The following is a 22,899-nucleotide window of genomic DNA, read 5'->3' as shown; positions in this document are numbered from 1 at the left end:
CCCTTGAATTGCTGCAACCTTTGGCGTGTAGATACGTTCACAGTGCTGTAAGGAAGACTGTTCTAGGATTTTGACCTAGTGACAGAGAACAGCAATATAGTCCCAAGTCAAGATACAATGCAACTTGGAAGGCAACATACAGGTGTTAGCATTCCCATGCATCTGCAGAATTTGTCTTTTGAGATGGTAATGTTCATGAGCTTGGAAGGTGCTGTTCAGAGGTTCTTGGTAAGTTATTGCAGTGCACCTTGTAGACGATACACACTGTACCAATGTGCAGTGGTGAAGAAAGTGAATGTTGAAGCTGCTGGTTAGGCTACCTGGATTTTATCAAGCATCATGACTACTGATGGGGCTGCACCCATCTGAGAACATGGAGAGCACTCCATCACACTTGAGAATTGTAAATGGTGGACACAGTCGATAAAATGTGGAGCTGGAAAACGTACAGCAGGTCAAGTAGCATCAGAAGAGCAGGGGAATCAACATTTCGGGTCGGAACATTTCATCAGGACTGATGCAAGGTTCTGACCCGAAACATAGACTCTCCTGCTTCTCTGATGTTGCTGGACCTGCTGTGCTTCTTCCAGCTCCACACTTTATCAACTCTGACATTCTAGCATCTGCATTCCTAACTATCTCTAAGGTGGTGGACAGGCAATGGCGACAGAAGGTGATGAGCTACTCACTGCCGAATTCCGAACTTATGGCTTATTCCTCCAGTCACAGTATTTTTATGACTTTCAATCAACTTCAGATTAATGGCAACATACAAGATGTTAATGGGAGATTCAGAAATGGTACTGTTATTGAACATCAAGGGGTGATGATTATATTTTCTCTTGTTGGAAATGATCATTGCCTGGCACTTGCATGGTGTGATTGCTGCTGGCCACTTACCAGCCCAAATCTGGATGTTATCCAAATATTGCTGCATATGGACATTGAATGTTTCAAAGGAGTCACAAATAGTGCTGAACATTGTTTATGACTGTAGATATCAACAAATCACCAACTTATGATGGAGGGAGAGTCATTAAAGAAGTAGCGGAAGATGATTGTGATTAAGATATTAATTTCCTATGGAACTCCTGCAGTAATACCTTTGGACTGAGATGAGTAATCTCAAACAACCACAACCACCTTCCTTTGTGCTATATTTCTTAACAAATCCAAACCATCTCCCTCTGTCAAGAGCAACTGGCTTACAATACATAGCCAACACTTTTGCGCAGCCCACCTGAAATCCAAGTTACAGGTGTTTCCCCTATTCAAAAAATGAAAAAATATACTTCCTGATCTAAACTGAAAACCCAATGTTTAACTGTATACTAGGTTATGAAGATACTATGTTGGGCTTCATAGGGAGAGGATTCAAGTACAGGAGCAGGGATACATTTCTAAAATTGTACAAGATAAATCCAAAACTGGAGTCTTGTGTGCAGTTTGGTCTTCGTACCTGAGAATGGATGTTCTGGCTATGGAGGCAGTGTAACAAAGGTTGACTAGACAAACTCCTGATATAGCAGTACAGATGTATGAACAGAAACTGGATCAGCAAGGAGTATATTCACTACACTTTAGAAGATTTGTGAAGGTTTGTAGCTCAGGTTGAGGTTTAGGGTGTAGGTTTGCACGCTGAAAGCAGGAGACAACAGCTTCGCTTCACTTGGAGGTCACCCCTGATGATGTTACCTAGCGAGGTAATGAAACGTCTGGATATCAAACCTACAGCTCAGCAAGCAAACCTACACCCTAAACTTTAGAAGAACGAAGAACAGGAAAATCAAGGTTTCAGGCAAAAGCCCTTCATCAGGAAGGCCTGATGAAGGGCTTTTGCCCAAAATGTCGGTTTTCCTGCTCCTTGGATGCTGCCTGACCAGCTGTGCTTTTCTAACACCACCCTCTTGACTCTAATCTCCAGCATCTGCAGTCCTCACTTTTGCCCTTTAGAAGAATGAGAGTCTTCTCATAGAAAGCTATAAAATTCTAAAGGGATTAGACAAGATAAATGCAGGAAAGATGTTACTGATGAGGTGGCACCGACAACCAGGGTCACAATTTAAGGATACGTGGTAGGCCATATATGAGTGAGATAAGGAAAAACTTCTTTACCCTCAGAGTGGTGAGCCATTTGGAATTTTTTGCCTCAGAACGCAGTTGAGACCAAAACATTGAATGTTTTCATAAGGAATTAGAGAAAATTCTAGAGAAATTCTAGAACAGCAAAGAATAAAATGCCTAACAATATCTAAGAGTAGAATATCTGTCAACATTAAAAGTTTTACATTAAAGCCCCAAGTGAGTAAAACATCTCTTGATGGGAGAAAATATCTTTTCAGAGGTCTTATTTTTCTATTTTTGGACCTATCCTGCTTTGCAAATGTGGGTATTAACCATGTGTATAAGTTTGTCCCACTTTCATGCAATGTTGTATCATTTAACATTATTCCTTAATAATTTGCTGAAGATCCCTTGGCGAAGTTGTGAGTTTCTATACAGACAACTTATGATATTTTATACTCAAATATGAATTCCTTGCATCTTTCTCTTATTCTTTCAATCTTACATGAATCAGTAATGATTCTTCTTTCTTTCTGAATATTGTCATATCCTGTTCTCTAATTGTTTTCAGGTGGTAAGGATCTTTGCTCTTCATACCAGTTGAAAGATTCCAGATTTCTTCCCATTAATTAACATTTTACTTTCACACCTGGTTATGATGCTGCCAAGTGTCTTTCCAGGCTTTCATTTCGCTGATTTAACTAATGTTCATTCCTTTTTTTGTCTTTGCTGAGTACTAACTTAATAGCATACATGTCATCTACATGGCCCTCCTATGTACACATGCTATATACTCTTTATTTGCTGGCTGTGATGGAATCTATAATACTTAACATCTCTGAGAATCTTTATCTTTGATTGTTTTTGAAGACTTTATTTCCTACCTAATTAATTATACTTATTTATCAAATCAAATCTATATTATAACCAAACATTGTTAAATCTTCCACTTGACTAATAAATGTGTCGGAATAATCTTAAGTGAATACAATTACAAAAATCAAAGTATAATATTACCATGCCAAACTAATTACTAAGTACAAAACAGACTGACACTACAACAATGAAAATGTGCTGTCGGCCACAGTTTTTTGCTTGTGGCAGAAATTGGGCTAGTAATATTAAAGTACAGATGTGGAAATGTGAATAGTCATTGATTCAAAAGACATAAAAGCTTATTAAAGTGTGAATGTGGTCACCCTCTAATAAGAGGCAAAACTAATTTTAACAAACTATTGAGGTTTATGTAATGCTGTCAATAACATTGAAAAATCATACTCCACAGATCTGTCTACTCAGGTAGATCCATCACAGGATCTATCATAGTGTCATCAACATCACTGTTAAAAATAACCTGTATTTGTTCATTATCGACAGTGTTTCTAGCATATAGAGAAATTCAAAGAAACTGGGTGCCAGCTGATTAGCCCTAAAATGCAGAGGCTGTAGAGTTGTGGCTCTCTATTCAACATCAGCTAACAGCTCTGCAATTGTCTCTTATTACTTTAACTGGAAATTACCCCTCTCCTTAAAAATCTCAAGCTTCCTTGTACCTTTACACTCTGTCAGAAGGCTTACAGTCATGAGGATCACCTCATTAAAGGAGAGGGGAGGACGGTGCACATGCATTTGCGCATATCCTATCCTGCCATGAATCTCTGTGATCCCTACCTTTGTCAGTCCTGGGACCCACGTGGCCCTTGTTATAATCACAATTAAGATAAAAGACATCCTCTTATAGATCCCAATGTCCTCTCCCATCTTTGAAAGGCACATACCGATCCCACTGCTCCAGTATGGCTTAATGCACAAGCTATTGAAAAGATGGGGATGCAGACCTGACAGAATGCCCACATGGAAATTCAAAATCACAAGTGTGTAATCTATTTGTGTGGGATAAAGTTCAGTGGGTTTGCTAGCCATTTTTATTTGCAGAAGCATTACCTGAAATATGCTTTATGATATTCTTGTACAGCAAGACAAGTCAGAGGCAAATCGAGCAGGAATTAATTCAAACAAATAGGTTGGTGAATATTAACCCATCGCTATTGATGACCAGGATAAACATTTAAAGCACGCTCCCAAGCTAACCTAAAGGGTGGAATTATGATACTGAGAAGCCAGACAACCAGAAATTATGTTACAATTGTCATGTGTTAGAACTTTCTCTAAACTATAAACTGCAACTAAACCATCTGACTTGGTTATAGAGTAAAGGTTTATTTATAGAGGCCTTAACATGGCTGCCCACTATTGCATAAAAGACATGAGCATAAACTCGAATCCACAGCTGCTTGACTGGGTCTGCAGTAGGTGATGAGGTAATCACCTTCAGAAATCAAATCGAACTGACCTTGTCCTCACCAATCTACCTGTCACAAGTGCACCCACCCTTGAGGTATCGGCAGATCTGACAACCACAGAGTTTTTGTGGAAGCCGAGGCCCCTCTTTGCACTGGAATATCTCTACACTGTACAATCAACATCAGAAGCAAAATTATGTTCAACCACAATCTGTAACCTCATAGCCTAGCATATCCTTCACTATATCAACACCAACCCTGGTTCAATGAAAAGTACAGGTGGGCTTGCCAAGAACAGCAGCAGGCACAACCAACTAATAGATGTTAATTTGGAGAAGCTGTAACAATGGAGTGCAAGTTCATGGTTCCTTGAAAGTGGAGTCGCAGGTAGATAGGGTAGTGAAGACGGCATTTGGTATACTTGCCTTTATTGGTCAGTGCATTGAGTAAAGGGGTTGGGAGGTCATGTTGCAGCTATACAGAACATTGGTTAGGCCACTTTTGGAATACTGCATTCAATTCTGGTCTCCCTGCTATAGGAAAGATATTGTGAAACTTGAAAAGGTTGAAAAAGGTTTTACAAGAATGTTGCCAGGGTTGGAGGGTTTGAGCTAAATAGAGAGCTGAATTAGGCTGGGGTTATTTTCTCTGGAGCTACAGAGGCTGAAGGATGACTTTGTAAAAGTTTATAAAATCATGAGGGGCATGGATAGGGTGAACAGCCAAAGTCTTTTCCCCAGGGTAGGGGAATCCAAAAACTTGAGGACATAGGTTTAAGGTGAGACAGACAAGATTTAAAAGGGACCTAAGGGGCAACGTTTTCACACGGACACTGATGCATGTCTGGAACAAGCTGCCAGAGGAGGTGGTGGTAGCTGGTATGAATTACAACATTTAAAAGGCATCTGGATGGGTACATGACTAGGAGGCATTTAGAGAAATATGTAAATGGGATTAGATTAATTTAGGATATCTAGTCTGCATTGACAAGTTAGACCGAGAGGTTTGTTGCCGTGTACAACTCTATGTCTCCACGTTTTGGGACTGTGTTTGAGTTAAAGTAGTTGGGTGGAGTCACCTGACCAGTGCTGACTATTGCTCAACTATAAGCCTAAATTGCTTGATTCCTATAGGGACAGTGAGGTCTAGGTTGGTTAGAAAAAAACGGGCAAATTACTTAGAGTTGTAAATATTAAACAGGGCAGCTTTGCCAACTTTGGATAGACTTCAAGTCTCCAAATTAAAGGAAGGCATTAGTAATGTCAGTTTTTGAAAACAGCTATACACTCAAGCAATAGTCATTTGTGTGAAGTTAAAAATCACACAACACCAGGTTATAGTCCAACAGGTTTAATTGGAAGCACACTAGCTTTCGGAGCGACATGCTGACTTCTGACTTATGGTCAACAGATCTTTTATCCGAGTTTGTCAGATTTTATCTGAGAAATCTTTCTTTAACTTCACAATAGTATCAGAGAATGGTCATAGCACAGTAGAAAGCATTTTGGGCCAATGTGTCTCTGCTGGCTCTATACAAGAGCAACTCAGATACCCCTACTCCTCTTTTGTTTTTCTCACATCTTTGCAAATCACAACTTTGTTGCAATTATATGTTACAACCCATTGAGCAAAAGTGCTATTAATTGACAAATGGTAAGATTCATAACAAATTAAGTCCTTTATAACACTAAGGTGAAGAAGGCGTTTGTGAAGGATTTGCATTATTTGTATTTTGTGTGGCTGAGTAATTGAAAATGTTTTTGTTTGAACAACACGGCTTCTTGTCAACTAATCCCTTCACTGCCGTTATTTATTAACTAAAATGTCCTAGCTCAATTTAGACCATTGCTAACTCTAAGCCAATTAAGGGACTTCTGTGGGATGCTAAATATTTTGTTCTTTCCTGATCAGACTCTACAAGTCAGTCATTCAAGTCTAGTTTTGTCTCAACCTTTAAAAGAAACAATAGACTCTCTTGTGGCACAGTTGTTCTATCCCTACCCCTAAACCAAAAGACCGAGGTTCAGGTCCCATTTGCTCCAGAAGTGTGTAATAATATGTCTGAACAGGTGATTATGGGAAAAATAGGTAAAGGAAGCAATATTCTGAGAGCTTGCCAAAACAAAGGAAAAAACATATTTGTCAGGTTACTGTTTTAAACATGCAGCCTCCATCAAACCAAAACTGGGTAAGACAATCACCTCATTAAAAAAATGCAACAACCAGGTATGCTGCTTTCTCTCAAGAAAGCAATCAGTACATTTTAATAGTTTGTAACTGTGAGTAAAAAAATCTATACACTGGAGTAAACTGAAAGGAGGATGAAAAAAACATAAACAAATAGGAAAGACAAGTTTGTAGTGAGGCAAAAACTGAAATTGCTGGAAAAGCTCAGCAAGTCTGGGCATCTGTGTAAAGAAATCAGAGTTGGGATTTCAGGTCAAGTGACCCTTCCTCAGAGAGGTTTTTTGGAATGATCAGTTAACCTGAAACATTAACTCTGATTTCCCTCCATAGCTGCTGCCATACCAGCTGAGCTTTTCCAGCAATTTCCGTTTTTGTTTCTGATTTACAGTATCCGCAGTTCTTTTTTTTTAGTAGTCAGACGAAATGGTTGTGTAGCATTGAGAATAAAGATGTGGTTTTATTCCTGAAAGTTACTGTTGGGCTTGCCTGGAACTGGGTGGGAAAATAATGGTAAAAAGTTAAATGTATGAATGAGACAGGGAGTTGAAGTGGTGCCCCAAAGGAATCTTCATACCATAACTGTAAGCAGAAGAGAAATATTTAGCAGACACTAATGTATTTTGGTCTCCCCAGTAAAGATGGGACCTTAAGCAGAAAAATGTGGTTTCAGATTTAAAGGAATACAAATTTGTGGAACACATGGGCAAGTGTATGGAGCCTTTTGCAGTTAGTGGTGGAGTGGCTGTTACCTGTTTTTGCTGAAACAAATTGCTGAAGAATTTTATCTTGTACTCCTCAGTATAAATGCAAAAATGCCAAATTACAGAACCACAGAACATTAGTAATAAAGTTGTCATTTTAACTTGGGCATTCTGGCATCACACAGCATGAGGGGCCATTTTACCAGTGTAATTAGTCACCATTAAAATCAATCCTTGATGTTAGTCAGCATCAAAATAAAACTGCAGCCTTTCTCTGTTGTGCCTTAAAACCACAATCTAACTACATAAAGTCTACATTTTTCACTGAGCCTTTCAGCAGTTCTGTCATGCTAAGATCACTGTCTTCAAACAGAAAGGATTCTAATCCTTGCACAGAAAAAAATGAATAAATCAACCAAATTACTTGCCAAATATTTTGTCTTATACAGCCAACCTTTATGCACTGAAAAAAATTCACATTAAAAACATTAAAAATGTCTTGCTGACCGATTTGTTTTGGGATCATTTGTATTTTTAAAAAAGAAAAAAAATTAGCTGATTCTGTCCAGACTATTCTAGATTTATATTACTTGCCTCAAAGTTTTGTGCACTAGCCTTTTATAAGCTCCCAATAAACCATCCATTACACTTCCTCTCTACATTTTCACAATGTTCACCTAAGATTCAGTAATACTGCATTTTTTGCTTCTTCCTGTTTAGGAACTGAGAATACCAGAACTCCCTCAGATGTTTCTTTCTGCAACAAATTTTAGGGATCTAAAGCCTAACTCAACTTCCCAGTGCACTTAATCTAGTCTCTTATTCTTTAAAAGCAAATGAGCATCTTGCTCCACAGGTCTGCATTTTTAAATTTAGAATGTTTACCATTTAATACAGCTGTGTTACATGGAGTTGGTATATATAAGTACATATTGCACTTCAAAAGTCTCAGATCCACTTCACTTTGAAGAGCTCATTTTTATTGCCCAAATATTTAAACATAGGATATTAAAGTTGCAACAACAATGATATGTGATCTAAACTAGGAAATGTGCCTTTTGCTCTGTTCTTCTCCAATCTTTCAGTAGACAGACTGGGAACACTTTAGAGAGACAAGGCCCAATTTGAAAGTGAACTTGCTTTAATTTTACAGACATCAATGAATTACAGAGTTGCAAAATTTCTAATTAAACTTAATCTTCTCGACAAAAACAAGAAAAATACATGCAAGTCTGTCCTTGCCAGTGGACTAAACATAATTGCTTTTAATCTATTTCATGCATGCAGGGCTTGACCAGCTCATTATAGGCTGCCAGGTTGTGTTCCTCTCGGCAGATCCAGCCAAATGAACTTAAATATTTTCCCTTTGGCATTTATGCCTGGAGGATGGGCTCCTTCAACTCCCTAGTTGTGTTCCAAAGAATAGCCTAAAGAACTGTATCTTGCTCCTTCTTGAAATCCTTCAATGTTTTGGCTTCAATTGCTTTCAGTAGCTGAGAATTCTACATGATCACCACTCTCTTGGTGAAGAAATACATCATGTCAGTCCTAAATAGCACACCCTATAACCTTAAACTGTGACACTGAAACATCTCTACAACCTTCTCACAGCTAATATTCTCATTTACTTTACATATTTACATTTACGACCCTCATTGAAATTAATATAGCTGGGGTCCAAACACTGATCCCTGCAGCACCTCTCTAGTCACTGCCTGAAACTATTTATTCCTACTTTGTTTCCTGTCTGCCAACCATATATTTTAACTGCATATGCTAAACTCTTAAGTGGAACCTTATTGAAAGCCTTCTGAAAGTCCAAGTCGACCACATTCACTGGGTCTTCCTGATCAACTCTAATAGTTACATCCTTGAAAGATTCCAATACATTTGTAAAGCAGGATTTCCATGTTATAAATCCATGCTGACTCAGTCTGATCCTGTCACTGTTTTCCAACTACTCTGCTATTAAACCTTTCCAGAGGACTCTAGTATTTTCCCCACTGCCAATTCAAGGCTAACCAGCATACAATTCCATGTTTTCTTACTTCCATTTTAAATAATGATTCATAGAATCCCTACAGTGTGGAAAATGGCCCTTCAGCCCAACAAGTCCACACCGACCCTCCGAAGAGTAACTCACACAGACCCATTCCCCTGCCCTATATTTATCCCTGACTAATGCACCTAGGAGAAAGTGAGGACTGCAGATGCTGGAGTACCAGAGTTGACCTAACCTACATATCCCTGAACACCATGGAAAATTTAGCATGGCCAAATCACCTAACCTGCATGTCTTTGGATTGTGGGAGGAAACCAGGGCACCCGGTGGAAACATATGCAGACAAGGGGACACAGACAGGCACCCGAGGCTGGAATAGAATCCGGGTCCCTGTCGCTGTGAGGCAACAGTGCTAACCACTGAGTCACCACGCCGTGGGTTACATTAGCTATCCTCCAAACCATAAAAACTTCTTTTAGAGTCAATGGAATCTCGAAAAATGATCACCAATGCATTCAAAATTTATAGGGCCACTTCTTTAAGTACACTGGGATGCAGATGATCAGGTCCTAGAAAATTATCAGTCTTTAATCCCATCAGTTTCCCCCCCAACACCATTCCTATTAATATGGATTTATATCAGCTCCTCCTTCTCACTTAAACGCTGTGTTCACCAGTATTTTTGGGATGTCATGTGTTCTCTTTTGTGAACTCCAAACCAAAGTATGTATTTAATTGGTCTGCCATTTATGTTCCCCATTATAACTTACCCTGTTTCTTATCTTTTACTCGTTAGTGGGAAGCGGACATTGCTAGCTGGACTAACTTTTAATGCCCATCTCTAATTGCCCTTGAGAAGGCGGTGAGCTGCCTTTTTGAACTGCTGCAGTGACCCACAAAGTGAACTGCAGTAGACCCACAAAGCTGATAGGGAAGGACCTCCAGAATTTGACTTAGCAACAGTGAAGGAATGATAATACATTTTCTAGTCAGGATTATGAGTGGCTTGGAGAGGAACTTGCAGGTGGTGATGGTGTTCACACATATCTGCTGCACTTGTCTTTCCAGATGGAAGCGGTCATGGATTTAAAGTGTTGTCTAAGGATCTTGGCAAACTTTTGCAGTGCATTTATAGATGGGACACACTGTTGCTACCAAGCAATGGTGAAATAACTGAACGTCAAACTTGAATGTTGTTGGGGATGGACTCATGCAGGCAGGTGTGGAATATGCCATAACACTCCTGACTTGTGCCTTGTATATGGTGAACAGACTTTGGGGAGTCAGGAGATGAGTTTCTTGCTGAAGGATTCCTAGCCTCTGACTTGCTCTTATAGCCCCCTCTATATTTAAATGGCAAGTCCAGTTCAGTTCCTGACCTCTGGGATATTGATAGTCGGAAGTCAGTGATAGTAATGCTACTGAATGTCAAAAGGTAGTGGTTATATAGTCTTATAGGAGATGATCATTGTCTGGAATTTGTGTGACACAAATGTTACTTGTCAGTTTTCAATGCAAGCTTTAATATTGTCCTGGTCTTGTTGCACTTGGACGTGGACTGCTTCAGTGTGTGCAAAGTTGTGAATAGTGCTGAACAATGTACATTATTTGGTAAGCATACCACTTTTGACCTGTAAAGAACTGACATTTACCTTCACAGGCTTCTTATCTTCACATACATTTAGAAGCTTTTACAGTTTGTATGCTCCCCACAAGCTTGCTCTCATACTGCATTTTCCCGTTCTTAAATCAATCCTATTATCCTCCTGTGCTGAATTATAAACGGTTAACAAATTCAGGATATTTTTTGGCCAAATTGTATGCACCCTCCTTGGATCTAACTACCATTCCCAATTCCCTTGTTAGCCATGTTTGGGCTACTTTTCTCATTGTATTATTATGCTAGATTGGAATAAACAATTAAAACAGTTCATTCATGTGCTCTTTAAGTGTTTACCATTACCATCAAATTCCTCAATTTATCATAGCCAGAACAAGTCTCATACCATCATAATTTCCTTTTTTTAGATTGAAGATCCTAGTGTCAGAATCAACTACATCACTCTCCATCGTAATGAAGAATTTTATCATACTATGGTCACTCCTCCCCAAGGGCCTCACATTGCCATTTTAGTTTAAACCCTCCCCAACCTCACTAGCAAATATATTCCACACTCCCACAGGATATCAGTTCACTGCTGCCCAGGTGCAGCCTGTCCAGTTGTACCGGTCCCAGCTTCCCCAGAACCATTTGTAATGTCTCAAGAATCTGAAACCCTCCCCTTCATACTATCTCTCCAGTCATGTACATCTTTTTATCTGATACATCCTGCTAATTGTACCCTGGCTAACACATGGCACTGATAGTAATCTTGAGATCATTCCCAAGAGGTCCTACTTTTTAAACTTGCTTCGTAACTCCCTATATTATGCTTTTAGGACCTCATCCCTTTTTTAAATCTATGTTATCAATACCAATGTGCAGCTCGGCCACTGGCTGTTCATCCTCCAATTCCAGAATATCCTGTAGATGCTCCTAGACATCCTTGACACTCTGGAGGCAACAATCCATCCTAGTATTTCATTTGCAGTCAAAGCAATGTCTATCTATTCCTCTGATGATTGAATCCGCTATTACTACAGCCATCCCACACTTAATTCCTCTTCTATTGTGTAGCAGAACCAACTATGTGCAATGAATTTAGATGCTACTTTCTTCAGAGGCCATTCCACCTAACTGTATCCAAAGCGGTATATTTGTTTTGCAGGGGAATGGCCATAAGGGATTCCTGCATTGCCCACCTCTTATTCTGCCTAGTGGACCATTCTGCCCCTACCTGTGGAACCTTAGCGTGCAGAGTGACTACCTCTCTGTACATGCTATATATTATACTGTCTCACAAATACTCCAGACTCTCAAGCTATGAAAGTCAAACTTCCAGAACTGGCAGCTGGAGACATTTCGTGTGCACATTTTGGTCCATGCAATTGTGCCCGATTTGACACATAGCATAGCAGGCACAGACTATGTCCTTGAAATCTCTGATCATGCCTTACCCCTTTTAATTAAACCCTACAGCTGCCTGTAAAGTTAAATAGTATTTATTAATACAGGGCACTTTTTATCTGGATCTCTGCACTATTACCTTTCCAAAATAAAGACATGATAAAAAAACTATAAAAACTCACCTGACCTTACCCAATCAGGCAGAGTCCCCAATGCCTCCTCCACAACGGAAAATACCTGCAGGCTTGGACAGCTAGGTGACAGACATGGTGTAACTGACATGCTACTCAATTTTACACTTCCCCACTACCTGCTGTCCTCTGGGTGAGTGTATATTTCTGGCCTCTGCAGGGTCAAAATCCTGAAACTCCCTTATGCCACTTGGGTCCACCTACAGCATATGGACTGCAGTGGTTCAAGGCAGTAGTTCATCATCAATGCCTCAAGACCAATTAGGGATGGGCAATAAATACTGTCCTAGCCAGTGATGCCCACATCCCATGACTGAATAAAAAAATGCAGACACTTGCCATTTTGACTCTGTCTTTTTTATTTGGGAATCACCATAATCATGGTTATCGCTCTTCTCTATCTCCTATCTATAATCCATTCCTCTTACAATTCTACTGTGTTTAAATCTTTTGTAACCACATTTTTAAATCTGGTCTTTGGTATTCCTCTTCCCTTTTATCCAGATAGTCACATCAGTCACCTCACTTATTTCCTCTATGTTCAACATCTGACCATTCTATTTAAATCTATTCTTAGCTACTTTCTTTGGTGCTTTCACAACCTTCACTGACCCACAACATATTGGGACCTGATATTGCCCTTTCAAGCCACTGCATGTATCCATCTTGGAATTGCATAAATTCAGTATACAATTACTGTTCCACAAGCTTCTGCGCTGCATAAGGCCAGTCTCACAACCTGTAGATCCTTCCTTTCAATTTCAGCAGTACTTTTCTATTGCCAACCATTGCTTAATTTCTATCACCACACTTCCATCTTCTGCTACTACTGATCTCACAGGCTTCAAATTAAGTACTTTCTCCAAATCTTCACCCATAATCGTTACCCCTTCACTCCAACCCTCTTTTCTGGGTTCAAACTAGCAGTTTAACTGGTCTGCTAATTCTTATATCCGCCCTCTAAATTTTTCCTCCCATTGCTCAAGATACTCAGTCATGTTCTTATCATCCAACCACATTGCTGAATGTAAGCTACAAACATCACTAACCACAGCATATGCTGTCACATTTGATCAGTTAGAACATCAATGACAATCAGGATGAGGGAGGGGCACAGTGCCAATCCTTGGCATAAATTTTGGCTTTGAAATAGACTGTTTCTTACTCTTTTGGGACGCAAGTAGATTTTTTTGTTCTTACAAATGATCATCCCAAGTGACAACTACATACTTAAGAGAGAGAAGTAAGAATATCTGGTAATAACTATAACATTGACAGCAGCAAAATAAGTGGAAGACAATGGAGAACATGCATCAACAATTTAAGCAGAACAAGTTGAAAATCTGAAAAAGAAACAAGATCTTGACAGTTATCAAAGACTGTGAATGTTGGAGAGTTTGGATTGCCAATGTTGCAAAATAAGGCATCTGTAGAAGAGGAAACATATTAACAAAAGATATAGGAAATAAACCTACAATCAAGGATGTTGATAGAATAACTGGAATAAAAGAGAATAAAATCAGAGATAGAAAAATACTTTAATCTTCTACAGAATGAAGAAACCATGAGAACAGAAATAGAAGAGGTCCATGCAAATCAAAGAATGTCAATCTAGAAGAAAGTACAACACAAGGATTGAAGAATGGCAAAGCAGCTGGTTCTATTGAAGTATCGACCTGCCCTAGCGAATATGAAGTCCAGGTCCTGAACATGCTGTGCAAATATGTTAACATTGGAAAAACTGGTAGCCTTACACCTTTCTGGTTTATACTGAAGACTCTTAACAAAACTCAAACTCAATAGGAAAATAACTTGTAATTTAATAAGCTGAGTGGAATATGCATGTAATAGAACAATCCTGATACATTTTCATGTATACCACAGTGTGCAGATTTGAACTTATGAAGCTCAGCTCCCTAATCTTGACTGTTCTGGAATGTGAATGTCTCATTACCCTTGCAAGCTTGGAAAACACAAAAGCTGAAACTGACACAGTAAGAAAGTTGGAAGATGTTCATCTGAGAGACACAGAGAGAGAGAGAGAGAGAGAAAACGAAAGCTGATGGAAAGGTTAACTCTTTGTGGTCTGATTTGTCATGGATTGAATGTTTCTGGGATCTGGGAATATTGCGAATTTAATTTGCATTTTGAGAATCTAAGATGCTTTTAAAACAAAAAGCCATTTTGTAGGACAACGATACTGGGCTGAGTGAGGTTACCTCATGACGTTTCCCACATAGTTTAGACGCGTTTCTCATTATGATGTACTCTTAAAAGGAAAGGTTATCTAGCCAAAGCAATTGGCCATTTGGCCTGACTTGATCAAGGTTTCCCACTTTGTGCATGTAGCTTAATTCATCAAATGTACTCAGACCTGTCAATGAGTTTCTATTCCTTTTGCCATTTTATTGCTACTTATCTGATTAAGGACATGTGGTGTCTTTGTAATTTTAACACCAATTTATGTATAAAGACAGTTTGTTTGCAGTAATAAGGGGAGTAGCCTGATAGAGCTCTTGGGAGTAAGAGCTGGTGCTGTTACTCTGCTAATGGTTTTAAAACCTTAGCTCAAGCCTGGCTTGTAGGTATCTATGTGATAGTGTAACAATGATGCCACTGGTAAATAAAGGTAATAATTTAAACTAAACTATCTGTAAGAGTTTTATATTCCAGACTACGATCTCCGGGACGAACCATGAGCTGCTTACAGGTCGAGACCATCAGGGTTGCCCTGAGCTGTCTTGAATAGGTACTTTTAACAACAAGAGAGAAAATAAAGAGCAATGAAGAAGATGGCGTTCATCCACTGCATCAATCTATTTTCTTCTTTTTCCACTTTTTGTTGTTTTTCTCTTTTCATTTTTTATCTTTCTACTTACCTCTATTCCCTGGACGGCTTCAGTGGTGGAGAGTTGAGCCAGCGTGGACTTGAGGGACTCCCGGCCTTGAGGTGAAGCCCAGCCCGGACTTCCTGCTTTAGAAGGACAGTAATACGGAACTTTTACTTTTACCTTTTTATTTTTCTAATCTAAACCTGAGATTTTGTATCTAAGTATCTTTGAACCCAAGATGGTGCCTGAAATGGCGATTTTGTATACTTCTCGCTGTACTCATATCCCTGTACATGAGACAACAAACAGAATTATAATTCTAAAAATTCCTAAAGGGATGGAATAAAAGGTTCTGAAATACTAGACAAGGACACACTCAGTCATTCATAGAACTGCTAGGATGTAGAAAGAGGCTATTTGGCCCATTGCATCTGCAAAGCACTTCAAACAAGAATCATTACCGAGTCCAAATCTCTTGCCTTTCCCCATTAGAATTGTATTTTATCCCGACTGTTATATTGTCTTTCAATGGTCTCCTTACAAAACAGCATCAACTCATATTTCTCTGCATTTAACCTGACCCTTCACCCATCAACTTGTCAATGCCCTTTTGGAATTCCATACTGAACTCCTTACAATTTATAATTCTTTCAAGTTCAGTGCCATCTGTAATCTTTCAAACTGACCCAGGTGGCACAGTGGTTAGCACAGCTGCCTCAGCGTGAGGAATGTGGGTTCGATTCCAGCCTTAGGTTTCTGTGTGAGGTTTGCACATTCTCCTTATGTCTGCCTGAGCTTCTACCAGGTGCTCTGGTTTCATCTCTCAATCTAAGGATCTCCAGGTTAGGTGGATTTTTTTTTAGATTACATTACATTACAGTGTGGAAACAGGCCCTTCGGCCCAACAAGTCCACACCGACCCGCCGAAGTGCAACCCACCCATACCCCTACATTTACTCCTTACCTAACACTATGGGCAATTTAGCATGGCCAATTCACCTGACCTGCACATCTTTGGACTGTGGGAGGAAACCGGAGCACCCGGAGGAAACCCACGCAGACACGGGGAGAACGTGCAAACTCCACACAGTCAGTCGCCTGAGGCGGGAATTGAACCCGGGTCTCAGGTGAGGCAGCAGTGCTAACCACTGTGCCACCGTGCCGCCCACGATTGGGCATGATAAAATGTGGGTAGAGGGTAAGGTGGAGAGGCTCTTCAGAAATTTAGTGCAAACTCGATAAGCCAAATGGCCTCTTTCCACACTGTAAAGATTGCATGATCCTTGCACATAAAAATCCAGAACATCAATATATATCTGGAAAAGCAGAAGTCCTAATTCTGAGCCCTGGGGATCTCCACTACAAGTCTTCCTCCAGCCCAAAAAGTATCCATTGACCATTACTCTCTGTTTCCTATTACTTAGCTAATTTTGATCCACACTGCTACTGTCCTTTTGTACCATGACTTTCAGTAAATCCACATATACCACATCAACAGTGTTGCCCTAATCGAGTCTGTTACCTCTTTAAAAAGCCTCAGCAAGTTAGTTAAATACAATTTCCTTTTAGAAATCCATGCAGACTCTTGCAAATAAATCCACCTTTTTCCACATGACTTATAATTCTATCCCAACCAGTTGTTTCTACAAGTCCTGATGAAAGGTTCCGACCTGAAACGTTGACTCCTCTGCTCCTCTGATGCTGCTTGACCTGCTGTGCTTTTTCCAACTCCACACTTTATTGAATCTGGCTTTCCAGCATCAGCATCCAGCACTATCTCCAAGTTTCTACAAGTTTCCCCACCACCAGTATGTAATTGCTGGGATTATTTGATTTGATTTATTGTCACATATACCTAGGTATAGTGAAAGTTTTGTTTTGCATGCAGTACAGATCATATCATACAAAGATCATAGGGTGATTTAAGAATCAGGAAAACAACGTTACAGGTGCAAAAAAGGAGCACAAAAACAAGATCAACATTAGATTTGAAATTTGAGAAGTCCATTCAGAGATCTAATAACAATGGAGAAGATGCTGCTCTTGAGCCTGTTGGTACGTGCGTTTAAGCTTTTATACCTTCTGCCTAATAGAAGAGGTTGGAAGAGATTATAACTGGGGTGGGAGGTGTCTTTGATTATATTGGTTTCCTTCCAAGATAGCAAGAATATAAATGGAGTCAATGAATGGAAAGTTGCCTTGTGTGATGGATTGCACTGTGTTCACAACTTTCTGTAGTTTCCAACAGTCCTGGGCAGAGCAATTGCCGCACCAAGCCTTGATGCTTCCAGATAGAATGCTTTCTGTGGTGCATCTGTAGAAGTTGATGAGAGTCTTTATGTCCATGCCAAATTTCCTTAGCCTCCTGAGGAAGGAGGCGTTATTGTGCCTTCTTAGCCGTCACATCAACATAGGTGGTCATGGACAGACTGTTAGTGATCGTCACTCCGAGGAACTTGAAGCTCTTGACCATCTCCACCTCAGCTCCATTGATGTAGATAGGGGCTTGCCCTGCTCCTTGCTTCCTGAAATCGATGATCAGTTCTTTAGTTTTGCTGACATTGAGGGAGAGATTGCTATCTTTATACAAAGCAACCAAGCACTCCATCTCTTTCCTGCATTCTGCCTCGTCATTGTTTTGATATTTGACTCACAACAAGGGTGCTGTCATTAAACTTGTAGATGGAGTTCAGATGAAATTTGGCTACTAGTCACGAGTGTACAGAGAGTGCAGTAAGGGGCTGAGTACACAGCCCTGCTGGCCACCGGTGTTGAGAATTGTTGAAAAGGTGCTGTCACCTATCCTCAATGATTGCGATCTGTGGGTCAGGAATTCAAGGATCCAGTTGCAGAGGGTGGTGCAAAGGGCCGAGCAGAGACCTAGGTCTCAGAGGTAGGAGATTATAATGTTGAAGGCACAGCTGTAGTCATTGAGTAGAAGTGGTGTCTGCCATGGACCTGTTACACAGGTAGGCAAATTGCAAGAGGTGAAGGCAGACTGGGAACTAGAGTTGATATGAGTCATGACTAACCTCTCAAAGCACTTCATAATTATGGAGGTCAAAGCCACTGGGCAGTAGGCATTGAGGCATGGTGCATGTGTTTTCTTTGGCACCAGGACGGTGGTGCTCTTCTTGAAGCGGGTGCAGACTTCAGATTGTAGCAAGAAGAGATTAAAGATGTTAGTGAATACTCCCGCCAGCTGGTCCACACAGGATTGTCTCATCCTCGGAGACAATGTAAACGTAAACGTAAACGTCCTAATCCTGGGAATTGTTATGCAAATGATTTGCTGACTCAGTAATTTCCCCAAGATAATGTAGGTGTGATATGTCCTAACTTTGGGGTGGCCCTGCAAATGAATTCTGGCTCCACTATTTCCTCAGACAATGTAGTTGTGATAAACATCAGTATCGAGGCATGATCATGTAAACAAATTTGATTGTCTGGAGAATAGCATGAAAGCATTTCTAAATGGAAAGGACTGAATGAGAGATTAATTTGATAATAGCAGTAAATGGCTGCCCAAATGAAGTATGGATTACAATGGGCAGTCATCTAAATTCTTGCAAGCTACCTGTAAGACAGAATGTCGCCCCCGCCCACTTCCAGAATGTTCAGCTTCTTGGAGATAGTACAGTTTAACCCATTAACATTACGCTAATGTCCAGAGAGATAATACAATTTAATCTTTAAACATTACATTATACCCTTTTATCATTCCATGGTAACCACCTAGAGGACACTACCAACTTTCATAAGACTCTCATGGCCAGTATTTAAGCAAGTTATTGACACACAACATGCAATGATTATAACAACAAAAATTCCTGGTCCATGCAGTAAACACAATCTGCAGGATCCTCCCATGTGGAAAAAGTTCACCAGTAAAGTTCTTAAATCCACAGTCCTTAGTGACCACTCCATTCCCTCCAAGTCGAGTGGAAATGAGCCAGTTATCCAAAACCTTGTTCAGTAAAGTCCAACCTGAAAACAAAATCCAGTCTGTCCTTCTGCATCACGCTATGGAGAAATCTGAATGCTTGGATAAGGGCAGTTAAATACTTAACAGAACCTCTGAGATGTTCTCTTTCTCCAGCATTGCAGTATCCTCCTTTTCAAATACCGCCACCCCTCCTTTCTCTCCTTTTCTATCTTATGCTTCCTTGAGCCAGGTTTCAGATATCACCACATCATATTTCCATATGGCAACTGGCATTGTACCACCCCAGGCAAATTCACTCTATCCCAGGTACTTTAATACATTCATGTTAATTGTGTTTTGGACTTCATTTTATTTGTCTTTACTCCAAGTTCACCTACTGACTTGGTTTGCTCTATTCTAGCGCCACTAGTATTTTGCAAACCCTGGTATTCTCCTCTGCTATTCTCTCTTCATACCCACAGCCCTGCCAAGTTAGTTTAAAACTTTCCAAAAGCACCAGCAAAACTCCCGCAAGGAACTCAGTCTCAGCTCTGTTTAGGTGCAACCAATTCAGCTTGTTACAGTTCAGTTGTGTCCTCCAGATCAAGACCCTGTCTCCCAGGAACCTAAAGCCATCTTCCTGCACCATTTTTTGAACCATCCATTAATCTGCATTAACCTCCTAGTTCTGTACTCACATGCATGTGCCACTCTAAGAATTCCAGAAATTACTGCAATTGAGGGCCTAGCTCCATAAATTCTGTCTGCAGGACCAAATTCCCCTTCCTACCCAAGTTATTGGTACCGTGGACCACAACATCTGGCTGTTCACCCTCTCTCAGGAGAATACGCTGTGGCTGCTGTATGACATATTTGATCCTGGTACTTTACTAGGAGGCAACTTACCATCCTGTCAACACATTGACAGGCCATAGAAATGCATCTATTACAAGTAATGAATTTCCTCTATCACTCCTTTCTTCTTCTTCCCCTCATGTACAGTTAAAAAAACAGTGCCAGAAGGTTCTTTTTCACTGCAATCCCTGGAGGATCAGCACTCTCAACAGCTTCCAAAATAGGAAAATAATTTGGGAACAGTAGTCTATCTCCACTACCTGCTTTCTTCTCTTGGACTGTGTGGTGGTCACCCACTCCCTTCATTCATTCATGTAAGCTGTTGTATGCCAATCTCTCTAAATGTGTTAAACATAGAGTCATAGAGTTGTACAGCACGGAAACAGACCCTTTGGTCCAACTCGTCCATGCCGACCAGATGTCGACCAGATGTCCCAAACCAATCTAGTCCCACCTGCTAGCTCCCAATCCATATCCCACCAAACCCTTCCTATTCATATACCCATCCAGATGCCTTTTAAATGATACAACTGTACCAGCCTCCACCACTTCCTCTGGCAGCCCATTCCATATATGTACCACCTTCTGTGTGAAAAGGTTGCCCCTTAGGTCTCTTTTAAATCTTTCCCCTCTCACCTTAAACCTATGCCCTCTAGTTCTGACTCCCCAACCCCAGGGAAAAGACTTTGTCTATTTATCCTATCCATGCCCCTCATGATTTTATAAAGCTCTATAAGGTCACTCCTCAGCCTCCGATGCTCTAGGAAAAACAGCCCCAGCCGATTCAACCTCTCCCTATAGCTCAAATCCTCCAAACCTGGCAACATCTTGTAAATCTTTTCTGACCCCTTTCAAGTTTCACAATATCTTTCCGATAGGAAGGAGACCAGAATTGCACGTAATATTCCAACAGTGGCCTAAACAATATCCTGTACAGCCGCAACATGACCTCCCAACTCCTGTACTCAATACTCTGACCAATAAAGGAAAGCATGTAGCCATCAGCCTTGAGAAGGTACCGTTGTCCAGCCATTGCTCAAACTCTGAATCTTAAAGCTCAAATTTCTGCAGCTAGGAGCATTTCTTGCACGTGGTCATCCAAGACAGTAGTGCGGACAGTAACAGACTTCTAGGGTGACACATTTCACTCCACTGACCTAAGCGGCCTCGATTTAAACCTAAACTTACTGTGTCTTACTCACGAACTTACTTAATTATTTTGTCTCAAAGTTACTCCCCTTTATTCTCTTACTTGTGCTATTTTGTTGTATTGGCCATACCTTTCACATATCCCAGGTATTTCTCAGTTAATATCATAATAAGTCATTCCGATTTTCTTAATTCAATATGAAAAAATTAGAATGCACTTATTCCTTACATGGCGCCCTTAAACAGTGAGCAATATACATTCAAACAATTTCAAATTCAGTCTACTTGTGTGATTGAAGATTGTGTGTTGCTGTGCATGTGTCCTCTGAAGCACTTATTTAGCTGGCATGTGGGGAAGGTTCCAGTCTTTTTTATCATGCACTTCGTCCCATTCACCTTCAGTTATGCTCTTTCTTAACTTTTTATAGTTCTCTTTTCCACTGCTTTAAAATTTCAGAAACTGATAATTTCTGAATTAGGTAGGGAATACGACATAATCCTGAAAAGAACAGGATCCCAGACAGGTGATTCTAGAAGAACACGATCTCAGAGAGGTGATCCGAAGAGAACATGATCGCAGAGAGAACACAATTCCAGAAAGTGATCCTGGACAGAACACAATCTCAGAAACAACAAGATCCAAAAGTGTCATCCCAGAGAGAACATGATCCCAGACAGTGATCCTGGATAGTACACAATCTCAGAGGGAACACAATCCCCGAGACAGATCCCAGGGAGAACATGATCCCAGAGAGTGGTCCTGGATAGTACACAATCTCAGAGGGAACACAATCCCAGAGACAGATCCCAGGGAGAACATGATCCCAGAGAGTGGTCCTAGAAATAACGCAATCCTGGAGAGAACATGATCCCAGAGAATGATTCCAGGGAGAACAAGATCCCAGGCAGTAATCCGGGAGGGAACACGATCATAGATAGTGATCCTACAAAGATTACGCTGTCGGGGGGAGGGGCAGATGGGGTTAGGAGGTGCGGGGAGGTAGCTGAGGACTGACGGGGTGAAACGGTGTGTGAGTGGGCGTAGAAAGCGGGAGGTGTGACGGTTCGGTCGGTGGTGGAGGCGGGGAGTAACGGCCCCAAATTAAACCCACCTCCACTGTTTCAGACGTGGCCTAGCAACGCCGGGACTGCCTTACATGGAGACGGAAAGGGCCGATGGTGATGCGGCCTGCCGCCGGTTACTGACCTGACGGTGTGAAGTGACGCTGCAGTCGGTGCGGGGGCTCCAGCTGCCTCGCGATCACCGCCCGCGGTAACGGCTCGAGCTCGAATTCTGCCTCGGCCCCGCGCGGCTACCGCTGCTGCTGCCGCCAGGGGGCGTGGCACCGGCTCCGTCACAATCGCCTTGCCGAGCCTCCGCCAATCACGTGCTCCAGCTGCTCCCCTACTGGCCGCAAATGGCAATCACAGCCAAGAGCTGGGAATGATTTGGAGATGCCGGTGTTGGACTGGGGTGTACAAAGTTAAAAATCACACACCAGATTATAGTCCAGCAGGTTTATTTGGAAGCACACTAGCTTTCGGAGCGACGCTCCTTCATCAGGTGATAGTGGAGGGCTTGATCGTGACACAGAATTTATAGCAAAAATTTGCAGTGTGATGTAACTGAAATTATACATTGAAAAATTGATTATGAAATGAGTCCCAGGTAACATCAGTACGA

The 22,899-nt window shown here is 40.9% G+C and overlaps 1 protein-coding gene across 4 annotated transcripts in view; it reads right to left on the bottom strand.

Moving 5' to 3' along the window:
* ahi1 (Abelson helper integration site 1) overlaps positions 1-22,574 on the bottom strand; it is a 259,803-nt gene extending 237,229 nt beyond the window's left edge. For all 4 annotated transcript variants that reach the window (XR_006311028.2, XM_043686138.2, XM_087981977.1 and 1 more), the window contains exon 1: positions 22,423-22,574. The gene's annotated coding sequence lies outside the window, so the exon portion shown is untranslated. The remainder of the gene's footprint in view (positions 1-22,422) is intronic.
* Between the last annotated feature and the right edge of the window lie 325 nt (positions 22,575-22,899).

This window comes from Chiloscyllium plagiosum, unplaced genomic scaffold (assembly GCF_037043375.1).
Source record: "Chiloscyllium plagiosum isolate Xiang-an unplaced genomic scaffold, Cpla_swu_hap1 HiC_scaffold_3, whole genome shotgun sequence".
Classification (NCBI taxonomy): Eukaryota; Metazoa; Chordata; class Chondrichthyes; order Orectolobiformes; family Hemiscylliidae; genus Chiloscyllium; species Chiloscyllium plagiosum.
Note: the sequence above shows the minus strand (reverse complement) of the source record. Positions and strands in the feature narration are given on the sequence as shown.